Source organism: Agelaius tricolor, unplaced genomic scaffold, assembly GCF_023055355.1.
Source record: "Agelaius tricolor isolate 1412-34295 unplaced genomic scaffold, bAgeTri1.0.p SCAF_64, whole genome shotgun sequence".
NCBI lineage: Eukaryota > Metazoa > Chordata > Aves > Passeriformes > Icteridae > Agelaius > Agelaius tricolor.
In genome coordinates this window covers 1,508,240-1,520,953 of record NW_027269324.1, presented here as the reverse complement: position 1 = coordinate 1,520,953, position 12,714 = coordinate 1,508,240, and the positions used below count along the sequence as shown (strand labels likewise).

The window sequence follows — 12,714 nt, the reverse complement described above, 5'->3', positions numbered from 1 at the left end:
TCTATGCCTCTATGACACAGCCGCAGAGGTGCTGCTGTGACACAGCCCCCTCTGGGACATGCCACAGCCCCTGCCAGTGCTGAGCCCCTGGGAGCTCAGTCTGTGCCCTGCTGGTGTCCCTGAGGGGCCCTGGCAGTGCCCCAGCCCTGCTGGGCTGTGCACAGGAGCTGCTCCTGGCCAGAGCTGTCTCTCTGCAGCTCTGCTGCCCTTGCCAGGAGCTGCCTCTGGGCCAGGAGCCCGGCCCAGTTCTGCAGCACAGACACAGCAGAAGGATTTGAATAACCCTCTGGGGCTTTGGTGCTTTTTCCATCAGACTCATCAGTGCCTCAGAGCGTGCTCAAAAACCTCTCAATGATTCAAAGTCAGATTGAAACATGGCAGTTTCTTGTACTTTAAAGAGATCCTCATGAGGAATATGACTGACAAAATGTCCCCAGTTCCATGTAGAGCAGAACACTGGAGGCACTGATGACAGCTGGGGACAAGCAAAGGAAACGTGTCTCTGGTGCTGAGCAAACCTGGATATGTTTCAGGAATGCAAAGGGCCAAGGCCTGAGCCCCAGCCCCTGGCCAGGCAGATCCTGTCCCTCCCTCATTGCTCAGGGCTCTTGCTGGGGCACTGGGATGTGGGGATGGGCAATGCCAAGGGCAGGAGCATGGGGCGGCCCCTGCCAGGCTGCTGAGCAGGGACAAGGAGGCCATGAGGCCCCAGGCCTGCAAGGGTCACTTGTCCCCTGCTGGCCTCAGGCCCAGGGCCAGCAGCCATGGCCAAAGTGCTGCAGGAGTTGGCTCTGTCAGGGCTGTCTTGCAGCTGCTGCCCATGCCTGTGCCCTGTGCAGCCCAGGCTGTCCTACGGTGTCCCTGCCCTGTGCCTCTGTCCCTGCAGGCTGTTGGCATCCCCCGGCTGCCCCACCTGGCTGGCCCCTTCCTTTGCTGACAGCTCTGCCTCCTGCCTGCCTCTGCCTGCCCACACAAAGCCTTGGGCTGCTCCAGGCTCCTGATGGGGGTCGTGTTGCACCACAGCCCTGCCCTGCCAAGGTAATTCCTTTCTGCTGCTGCCCGGTCTGGGCCTCTCCAGCTGCCCTTGGTGCCATTATTTCCTTCTCATGCTTATATGCTCTAGGAAGAAAAGCTCCAGCCTCTCTGAAACCACCCTTCAGCCCCTGCCAGGCTACTCCTGTTCTTTCCTCAGTCTCCACCCCACTGAGCCCAGAACCTGCGGCATCTACCTGCGGGTTATGTGATAAGGCCTCAAAACCCCATTTTGGAAGATGTTTGGGTCCTCTCCAAAGTCTGTGAAAATGGAAAAATAGTAGTCAAAGGTATTTTCTCCCAAATCTCGCAGTGGCAGAACAAGGGTCCATAGGTCTAAAGTGAATGAGTCTGGATTTCCATTTGTTAGAAGGAGAAAATAATTTACAATGATGAGAGTGGAACAAAACTGCAAGTGTTTTTGCAGAGAGGTTGATGCACCATGCCAGGAATTGTCCAGGAGGAGGAGCTTTGTGCAACCTGACCCAGTGAAACCCCCTGCCCTTCCCAAGGATGGAATTCCTGTAGTGTGGGTTCTCTGATGTGCTGGGTGCCCTCACAAGGCTTCTGGCCAGAATGTCTGCTGAGGGCAGCCAGGCTGCTGCAGGGGCAGTGACCTGACAGCCATCACCATGGCAGCCCTGTCCCCTGGGCCTGGCTAGGCCCTTTGCTCTGCCCCTGCCTTGGTGCTGCTGGCATGAAGAGTTTTGTCATTGATATCTTGTCCCCAAGGTGCTGGGGCCAATGGCTTCCCAGTCAGGCTCCTGGAGCAGAAGTGGCTTTTCAGAGCCCAGCCAGGAATGAGCCCTGAGGCAGCAGCTCTGCAGTGGTGGCCACCAGGCTGGGCTGCCAAGGGAGGCTTCTGGCCATGGCCTGCAAGCAGCTGCTGCTGCCAAGGTGCCTTTGGTGCCTCAGGCTCTCCCTGGCACAGCTCCCAGCACATCACTCTGCCCTTGTGCCCGAGGCCTTCCCTGTGCTGGGGCTGGCCTGGGGCTTTTCCTGCAGCGGGACCTGCCCTGCTGATGGCACAGGAAAGGCAGTTCCTGCTGGAGCAGGAGGCTCTGCCTGCAATGGGCTCCAACAACTCCAGCAAGACCCCGCTGACTTCAAAATTGCTTCCTAGAGCAGAAGAGTCTAATGGTTAGAACTCCTTTGCTGTGGAGGAAAGAACTCTGATCAAGATCTTTCCCTCTAATCATGATCACAATCAATCCGAGCTGTATTCCTAGAAATCTATCTGGTATTCCATCATTAATCCTGTTGGAGAAATTGCATTGAAGTTCAATTCCCCCTGTCCAATCTCTTGTACCTTTGACAAAGTCGGGGCTAGCATTGCATCCAGCCGTTCCCAGTCTCCTTTCTGAGAAGGAATTTTAGAAGTTATGGGGTCCTGCAGGGGTTTTGGGGTTCTGTGGTGGCTGCTGGGTGTCATTTCTCTACCTCATGACTCAGCAGGAGTTTCTCCAAGAAAGAAACAAAGCTTTTGCCTGAAGCTCCCACTGTGGCCATGACAGGAACCCCTGTGAGTGTCTGGGCCATCCCGGCTCTTTGGCAGCCTGGGGACTCCTGGGATGGCACCGTGGAGCCCCCGTGAGTGCGGGTGACAGATCGGTGCTTTTGCAGCCCAAGGTGCCCTGGGATGTCACCATGGAATGGCTGTGACTGCCTCTGACCACAGGGCTCTTTTCCATCCCCAGAAAGCCCTGGGAGGTCTCCATGGAGCCCCTGTCTCTGTGTGTGACATTCCAGCTCATGAAGAGGCTGGAGACTCTTGGAATGTCCCCATGGAACCCATCTGAGTGCCTGTGGCAACTTGGATCCTTAGCAGGCAACCATCACCAGAATCCATTGCTATGGTCAGTTTCCATGGCAACCATCACCAGCCCCCTGTTGCTATGGTCAGTTTCCATGGAAACCTTCACCAGCCTCCCTGTTGCTATGGTCAGTTTCCATGGCAACCATCACCAGCCCCCTGTTGCTATGCTCAGTCCCCTGGGCAGCTCCATGGAGACCCCATCCCAGGGGTGGTTGCCATGGACACCAGCTCAGGCCTGCAGCCAGAGTTCTGTTGCCATGGCAACCATTTCCAGGCCCATCGCCAGGCTCATGGGATCTCAGAACCACAGAACTGGTGGAGCTGGGAGGGACCCATCAGGATCCTCCAGTCCAACTGCTGGCCCTTCACAGGACACCCCAACAATGCCAGCCTGGGCCTGGCAGTGCTGGCCAAATGCTGCTGGAGCTCAGAGAGCCCTGGAGCTGGGACCCTTCCCTGGGGAGCCTGGCCAGGGCCCCAGCAGCCTCTGGGCAAAAACCTTTTCCTGACATCCAACCTGAGCCTGCCCCGACTCAGCTGCAGCCGCTCCCTCCACTCCTGTCCCTGGGCACCAGAGGGAAGAGGTTCCCACAGCCCCAGCCAGGGACCCGCTCCCAAGGCTGCTGCCATGGCCACCAGGGCTGGCACCAGCTGGGATGCTCGGTCTCCATGGGCAGGGCTTCAGGAATGGGATTCCCCAATTTCCTGCTCCCGCTAAAACCACGCTGCCCTCGCTGCCCTCCCGCCTCCCATGGGAGGCACAAAAGGCAATGATCCCGGGCTGGGATAAGAACAATTAATTGGGAACAGCAACTAGATAAGGAACAAACAGGAACAGAAACAATATTGATAAGAGAAGGGATAAATAAAACTTTTAAAGGGAAAACTAAAACACAACTCACTGGGTCTTCCTGGCCATGTATTTCCCCCTGCCTGGAAAGGACACCCTTCTCCTCAGAGAGAGAGAGAGAGAGAGTCCCTTTCCTGCCCCTGGCAATGACCTGAGGTGGGAGTGAATGTCATGACAGGGCCATGGCCAGACCCTTATGTTTTTCAATGCCACATCAGGTCATTGGGAGGGGCAGGAAAATTGACAGCTGTCTTCCCAGCATGGATTACAGGGAAAATGGATCCCCAGGGCTCTTCCCAACGTGGGACCTCCAATGGAGAAAGAAGCTGGAGTGGTGCATGAAGCTCTTCCTGTAGCTGGGGCACTCGCAGAACTTCCCTTACTGGCGACTCCATTGGTTTCTGGTCAAGTTTGAGCTCATGGAGAAGCTCTTCCCATGAAGTGGGACACTTGTAGGGCCTCTCCCCAGTGTGGGTGCGCCGGTGGATGATGAAGGTGGATTTTTTCTTAAATCCCTTCCTGCAATCAGGGCAGCAGAAGGGCCTCTCCTGGGTGTGACTCTGCTCATTCAGGCAGAGAATTTTGCTGGTCTGGAACCTCTTCCCACAGGTGGGGCACTCGTAGGGCCTCTCCCTGGTGTGGATGCACCGGTGGATGATGAGGTGGGAGTTGTGCTTGAAGCCCTTCCCGCACTCAGGGCAGCGGAAGGGCCTCTCCTCTGTATGAATGCGCTGGTGGCAGAGGTAATTGGAGCGTGTCTGAAACCTCTTCTGACACTCGGGACACTTGTAGGGCCTCTCCCCAGTGTGGATGCGTTGGTGGATGATGAGGGCAGAGCTGCAGCTGCAGCCCTTCCCACACTCCCCACACTCGTAGGGCCATTCCCCAGTGTGGATCATCTGGTGACTGACCAGGGTGCTGCTCTGCCTGAAGCACTTCCCACACTCCAAGCACTTGTGGGGCTTCTCCCCATCATGAAGCTGCTCATGGACCACCAGCTCTGGGCTCTGGCTGAAGCTCTGTCCACCTTCCTGGCTCAGGGTGGGTCTTTCCTCCTCAGAGCACCCTGGGCTGGGTTTGCAGCCCCTCCTCCTCTGGGATCTCTGTGGCTTTTCTTCCCTGTTGGATTCCTGTGCACTAGAGTTGCTCAAAACAGCCTCTTACATGAGGTTCTGCCGTGGAGATTTTTCCTCCCTGGTCTCCATCCTCAGCTCCTTCTCTGGGGGAGGAAGGATAGGGAGAGGATGGGATTTGCCTCCGTGCCACAGGGAAGGGGAAGGAGATCCCCCCAGAGCATCCCCAGCAGGACGGGGTTGGCAGCAGGGTTGTCCTGCAGCCAGGGGCTGCGCTGGGCTGGGAGATGGAGCAGGAGAGAGGGGCAAAGGGGCACTGACTTCCTCCTCACCTGCCTGGGTGTCTCAGGGCTCCTTCCTCTTCCTTGCAGCCTCCTCTTCCATCCAGCAAAGGTTTGGAGATGGGAAATTCTGTTTTGGGAAGAAAACAAAGGGAGCACACATTGTCTTTTGTACTGGTTTGAAGGCAAACCTTGGGGGAGAGTCTAATTCAGAATTACAATTTAATAAGAAAATTTCGATCAAGGCAATGATACAGATACACTGCCTTAAACAGACAGAGTCAGGATATAACCTGACACCCTGTTGCTCAGGGTGGTGGCAGCAGTCCCATTAAATGGTGGCTGCAGTCCTGTTGGAGAGATGAACGTGATTCTGTCCAAGCAGTGATCCTGTAGAAGGGTCTGGTCTTCCTCTGAAGGTCCAGTGGTGGTTCTGGAGCTCTTGTCCTCTGGGAATCCAGTAGGCAAGCTGCTCCTGATGTTGCAAGGCTCAGCTTATATCCAGGTAGGAATGCTTGGATCCTCCCCCTGGGCGGAGCATCCAACAATGGGATGATGGAATTTTATCAGTCCTGCAGTGACACACAATGGCCCATTCGCAGAAGATATCTCCCCTGGAGGGCGTTTTCAGGGCTGAGTCATGGAAGAGATAAAGAACACTGCCCCACCTGTTAATAGCAGTTGATGAAGATGGCGATTGAAAACATGCATTGGGTTCCATCTTACATTGCAACCTGAAACAGTGGGGTAATCCCTGCTCAGGGGGTGAACACCACCCCCCTTACCCAAACTGGCTCAGGTGTAAAACCCCCACCCTGGGAAGGCCACACACACAGGGGACAATGTCACACTTGCCCTGCCCCAGGGCAGGTCTCTGTCCCTGTCACTCCCTTGCTCTCCCTCCTTTTCTCTTTCTTTCCATCTCTCTCTCTACCTCACATTTACTATTTAATAAAATCTGCCTTGGATGTGGTCTTGCCAGCACCGTAATTAAGGCGGAGGCATCTATCTGAAAATTTTCTGATCCAGATTGCGAGATTATTTTGGCACAGTGAGTTTAGGCACTCTTCTCTGACCCCAAGTGCCTTTCACAACAACATGGTTTCCTCCACTTAGGAGGCTGTGGCTCTTTCTGGAAGAACTCTTGGAAACTTGGACACAGTCCCTCCTTCCTCCTGTGGAACTTATGGGAGAAATGATGAGGAAAATGGCTGCTGTTGGTGGCCAGTGAAAAAGAAAATATTTTGTTGTCCTTCCTTGAAAAGTTTATTAAAATCACAGGAGGAAAGGGAGCAAATGATAACAGCGAGACTGATAAAGTTCATCCACCCCATGGTGAGGAACACAAGGCTGCTAAAAGTCCCACAGGAAGCCCAGCTCAAGTAGCTAAATTCCCAAATAACTCCAGCCAGGGATCTCCGGGAGGATTTTTTTGGAGAGTGTTCGGAGCCGGCAGATCCCAGACTCGAGCCCCGGATATCTCCAGGCTCCCTAAGAGGAGCTTTTTCGGGGGCAGAGGAGCCGCGATCGCCCCTCGGGAGGGTCCCGGGGGGGCCACGTGGGGATGGCCCGGTACCGACGGGGCGGGACATTGGTTTTGGGGATCCCCGTGAGAGCCGGGGCTGTGGAACGGGGGACCCCCGGGGCGGGGAGAGGGGAAGGGGTGATACCGGAGCTGGGGCACCCCCGGCAGCCCGGAGATGAGGCGGGGATGGGACCCCCTGACCCTGACAGGGGCGTGTCCTGGGGTCACTTCATAATGCTCGTGCCCCATCGGTCCCTTTAGCCCAGAAATGAGTTCTGCACCTTTAAGGCTGGTTCTGAGAGCGAAGGGAAGGAGGAAGAAGCTGCAGTTTGTTTTCATACCCTGCACTCACTCCTCCACTTTCCGGCTCCTGGATGGACAGAGGGTGGGACAGAGCTCTCCTTTGCTTTTAGTTAGTTTTTAGCTCGCTGAGGCAGAGAAGTTGCCTGGACTGTGATTTTTCTTTTTCTTTGGAGCTGTTGGAACCTGCTCTGCACTGAACACACAGAACACCACCAGCAGCTCGCACCCGTGGCCCAGTGGGCCTGGCCTGGGCTGCAGCATTTCCAGCACTGGAGGGACTGATAAGAGACTAATAAGAGACTGATAAGAGACTGAGTGAGCTGAGCTACAGCCCAGAGAGGGACTTTCTGTGTTTGTCATCTCTTTTGGAGTGGCAAGAGGTGTTATTTTTCAATATTGTTCTTTGTTTGTGCTGGTGAATGCTTTGCCTGGTAAATAAACGTTTTTTCCACTTTTCTCCAAGGAAATATTTTCCCAAACCGACTGGGAGTGGGGGGGTGGGGGGCGGGTTTGCTGCTTGAATTTGCTTTTTAGAGGAAACCCCTTTTGGAGGTTTTCTCCCAAATTTGCCCTAAACCAGGATGGGGTGGTGGGGTGAGGGGTGAGCCTTAAGTGGCTGGATTGAAGGGAGGCTGGTGAGGGGGAACCCAAAAGCCCCCAGCATCCCTAAGCAGGACCCTGGAGAGGGGGGGATCCCCAGGACCCATGGGATCCCCAGCAGCCCTGAGACGGGGGAACACCAGAACCCCAGAGGGATGAGACTGGACATAGGACACTCCTGGTGGCTTTTTTTTATTAAGTCTTGATTTTTGGAGGGTTTTATGGACATCAGGTGACTTCTAGAGATGGACTTGGGCAAGAGAAATCCCCAAAAAAAGGCATTCACACCCTGTTTTTCCCGAAACCAGGATTTTCCCCAAACCATCCTGCAGTGACATCCCCCATGTCCTGCTCTGGGTGAGCTCAGTCCCAAACCTGACCCTGATCCAGGTCTCAATCTCATTCCATGTTTAGACACACTCACAGTTCTGTATTTAATCTCATCTCAGTGCCCAACCCGTCTAGCACCAGACCCAATCCCAACCCCAGCCCTAAAGCCAATCCCAAATCTAGCCTTAACCCCAATCCCAGCTCTAATCCAAATCTCAGCCCCAACTTCCATCCCAGCCTCAATTCCAGCCCCTTCCTAAGTCCTCAGCCCCAAACCAAATCCCAGGTTCAGCTTTTCTGGGGCTTTGGGGGTGTCTCTGTCCCTGTGATCCCGATGATGTTTGGGTGGGGTCACAGCAGGGCTGAGAGGGACAGAGACCCCCCCAGCCTCCCCAGGGTTGAGAAGGTGGCAGAGCCCCCCCAGCCCTGAGCAGCCTCAGCGGTGAGAGGGACACAGAGCCCCTGGTGTCCAGCCCTGCACAGGCATTGCCTGAGGCCAGAGGGATGGAGACCCCCCCGAGCATCCCCCGGGGCCAGGGGACAGAGAGCCCCGAGCATCCCCTGGGCTGAGAGGGACAGAGACTGCCCTGAGCACCCCCTGGCACAGGGGTGAGAGGGAGGGAGACCCCCCAGGCATTCCCTGGGGTGAGAATGATGGAGACCCCTGGGGAATGGCCTGGGGTGACAGGGACAGGGACACCCCTGGGGAATGGCCTGGGGTGACAGGGACAGGGACACTCCTGGGGAATGGCCTGGGGTGACAGGGACGGGGACAAACCCTCCCAAGCCCCTCTCAAGCATCCCCCAGTCTGAGAGGCTCAGTGACCCCTTGAGCATTCCCTGGGCACTGGACAAAGTGAAGTTGTTTCTTGACAAAAATCAAACTTAAGCCTACAGAAAATGCCTTGAATTTGCTCTTCCCACAAGTGACTTGTGGTGGAAACGCAGACAAATCGCAAAATTTAATAAACTGACAGTAGAAGCGATTCTGTGGCAATTCCAAAATCCATTGGTCCTGCAGAGCTCCAGCTCAGCTGCTGGCACATTCCGATTTTTAATTTGGGTAGTGTTTGGGGTGAGGGTAGTAAGCTGGCCAAGCTGCAGGGGCCCCCTTTGATCTTCGAGGGGATCCCTGCCCACACCCTGTCACCAGAGATGAGAAACGCTCCCTTGGGAAGCACTCTGGGAAACGGAGAGGAATTAGATAATGTTTTGGCAGTATAATTGCACCAGTCAACATCATTGTATCTCTTATCATTTGGTGATATATCTTTTCTCACTATCATGTGTGGTTCAGGTTTCTCATGCCAATTTTGTTGGGGTGGCTCATAGAAAAAGTTGACACAAGAAGTCGCTTTGAGGAGCCCGGTAGGTCTAGTTCTTGGAGGTCCTGTGGTGCATGGGGTAAGATCTTCATCCACTCGTCCCAGGTGTCTACCAGGGTGGGCTTCTTACCTGCACAGGAATATTCATTTGGCGACAGGGGGATTCCCACCAGACATGTAGACAGCGGGTCTTTTGTACCTCCCATGGCCATGCAAAAGTTATCCTGATTGAGAGATTTCCCCAGTGTGACCCATAGGTTTTCTGTTGGTTGTGGCACGACCCATCCAACCGCTCTTTGGATGCACAGGAGCACAGTGACGGTGGCAGCAGCTGTTAAGGTATTTCGGGGTGTCCTGGGAGTGGCCATCTGGTCCTCCAGTGAGTCAGGTATCAACTGTTCGAGCACTGATAGAAACATGAATGGTCAAGTTAGTTGTCACTGTAATTTTCTTCATTTTATCCCTACTGTAGGGAGAGCGAGGGATTGGCAATTGGGGCAGGTGGAGACAATTGCCTTGGCTTGGTCTTTGGAAATCTTAAATTGACGTACTAAAGCTGGAGCATTCTGAGGGAAGAATGCATGGCTTAGACGAGCCTGTTGAAAGACATGTGGTGCAGCGGGGGAAATGTGGCTGGCACTTGCTGCCATTGCTAACAAGTCTGCTCTCCGGTTGCCCTCAGTGATGTATCTTGGCAGCTCTGTGTGCGACCGGACGTGCAGGATGTGATAAGGTTGCTCTCTATGGGAGATGAACCAAATTAATTCAGAGAGCAAGCTGTAGAATTTTTTATTTTGGACTTCCTTGAGCAGGGCACGCTCTGCCCGCTCTGCTATCCCTGTGACATATGCAGAATCTGTGACTGAATTGAATGTTTGAAATGCCCTCACAGCTGCAGCAAGTTCTGCAGTCTGGGGGGAACCTTCAACAACCTGGATATCAGACTCCCACTTCTGATAGTCCGGGTCCCTCCAGGTGAACACTGACTGGTGAGATTTGCCTGAACCGTCAGTGAACTCCGTGATAGAGTTTTTGAGTGGAGTTTTACTTTTATCTGATTTTGGGGCCAAATGCAGTGAATCTTTAAAAAGTCTGTGTTCAGGATAATGACTTGAAATTTTTGTGGGATAGCTGTTGAATGAAATTTGCAGATGTTCATTTGTTTGTAATAGAGAATCCAATTGTTCCAAAGTATAAGGGAGGTAAATGCACACTGGATCACAAGCTGCGAGGGTCCAGAGGCGATGTCGGCCTTTAATAATAAGTTTGGCTACAAGTTCTGGTGGGGTGGTAACTGTTTGATGTGGTTGGTGTGGCAGAAAAAGACACTCGATGATGATGATGAGTGGGGTTTTTGAAGTATCATCCCACTGAAAGAGCAGCCCATGGAAGTTTGGGCACTTACCAAAAATACCGAGGCTGAGGGGAAGGGACCGGTCTGTCCGATGTGCCTGGCGGTGTTTGATGGCGCTGGCGACTCTCTCCAAAGCCTCCCAGGCTTCTGGCGTTAATGAGCGTGGGGAAGCCAGGTCGCCATCTCCTCATAGAAGGTCGAAGAGCGGTGCCAGATCTTCTGTGGTGAGGCCCAGGAGAGGTCGGATCCACGTGATGACCCCGCACAGCTGTTGCGTGTCTCTTAATGTCTGGGGGTGCTCGTTGATGGACAGAGTTTGAGGCACGATGGTCCTTCCTGTGATTAAAAACCCGAGGTACTTCCATGGGCTCGATAGCTGGATTTTTCCCTGAGCTATCTGAAAACCCGCGCTTTCGACAGCTGCGACAGTCGTGGAAAGTGCTGCGTCTGAGTAAGACTTGGTGGAAGCACAGATTAGTACGTCGTCCATGTAATGTAGGTGTGAGACTCTGTCCAAAGTTTCTCTCATCTGCCTCACGATCGTCATTGGGGACCACTGAAGAAAAGCCCCTTGTGTGAAGTTTCTGGCCCTGTTGGAGAAAGTTACATGCCAAGGGCCCCGAGACCTGAGCACAGCTCCTGGCATTGCTAAGTTATTGTTCACAGGTGTGTTTGCTGTATGCTACACTGAACCCAATGAAAGGAAGAAGGAGGCCCCCTGCCTTTTTGCAACAATAGCCTTGGAAGTTGTCCCACCTCTCGGCCTGACTGGACTTCTCCTGAGTTTTGGGTGGTCCCCCACAGAAGACCCCTCACTTGTCTTACAACCGCCATGACAGACAGACTGAGATGTACAAGGCCTCTCCATCAAAGACCGAGACATGAAATCCCTATGTGAAAAGGCCCCCCCACACTCTTTCCAAGGACTGGCACTGAGACCCCTAACCTGGGGGAGGTGTGTGGGGGAGGCAAGCTAACCACAGCAAGATGGATGTTGCAGGTGTGAGCAGTGGACCAAGAAGACGATGGCTCTCACCCACTGCAGAGAACATGGACTGTGTGTACCCTTCTCTAAATACCATTTTTTCTCCCAAAAATACAATAGACTACCTTTGATTCAGTTTCAAGTTTTACCCCTTCCCCCATCAAAAAAAAGAGTATAATAAGAGTTCGGATGAATTGCAACCCTGAGATCTCCCCAGACGTGACCTGGTGAACTCCATTGGCTGGACATCAAAGGACTTCGCCGTTCTACGTTTGGTAGCTCTATACCTTCCTTTCTCTTCCTCCCTCTTTTTCCCTTTTCCCCAATTCCTTCCCAATGCATTTTGTTGTGGTTATTCAATAAAGGTGCATTTGTTTTGATTATCGCTGCAACCCCCTGTACCGTGTCGGTGTTTTTTGCACTCTTAGATCAACCCACGAACCATCACGAAACCCGTTCGTAAGGATGGATCATGACACTTGCATACATACTATAGAAACCTTCTATCAAACCTTAAAAATTCTCTACAAATTCATTTCCAACATTACTGGGTCTGGCACCACCCAGATCTGCTGTTTGCTGCCACCTCCAGTGCCCAGATCTGGAAATTCCCTTGTTCCGGCAGAGCCAAGTCCCGCAATTTTCTGGTAAAGAAAGCCAAAATCTGGCAATTTCCCACTGCTGACACTGGCAATGCCAAGATCTGGTGTTTGCTGCCACCACCCGTACCCCAGTCTGGACATACTCGGTTCCAACACAGCCCAAGTGCAGCAGTTTTTTGGAAAAAGAAGACAAAACGCAGCAATTTCCTGGTGCCAAGACTGTCACCACCCAGACCTGGTGTTTGATGGCACCGCCCATGCCCAGATCTGAACATTTCCCTGTGCCACCACAGCCCAAGTCCAGCAATTTGCTGGCAAAGAAAGCCATACCCAGGCAAATACCTGGTGCCTACACTACTCCGATATCGTGTGTGCTGACACCGCCAGTGCCCAGATCCGGAATTTTTCAGATGCCTGCACAGCACAATTCCAGCAGTTTGCTGGCACAGAAAGGTCACATTTGGCAATTTTCCAGTGCCAGCACATTCCCCACCAAGTTTTGGTGTGCGCTGGAACTGCCAGTGCCCTCATCTGGCAATTTCCCAGTGCTGGCACAACCCAAATGCAGCAATTTTCTGGCAAAGAAAGCCCAAACCCGGCAGCTTCCTGGTGCTGCCACCAGCACCACTGTCTCTGTC

The 12,714-nt window shown here is 53.5% G+C and overlaps 2 pseudogenes; one reads left to right on the top strand and one right to left on the bottom strand.

Annotated features, from left to right (window-relative positions):
• Positions 1-12,714, top strand: part of LOC139605320 (zinc finger protein 850-like) — a 364,871-nt pseudogene that overhangs the window by 135,204 nt on the left and 216,953 nt on the right.
• LOC139605313 (zinc finger protein 271-like) overlaps positions 3,137-12,714 on the bottom strand; it is a 188,732-nt pseudogene continuing 179,154 nt past the window's right edge.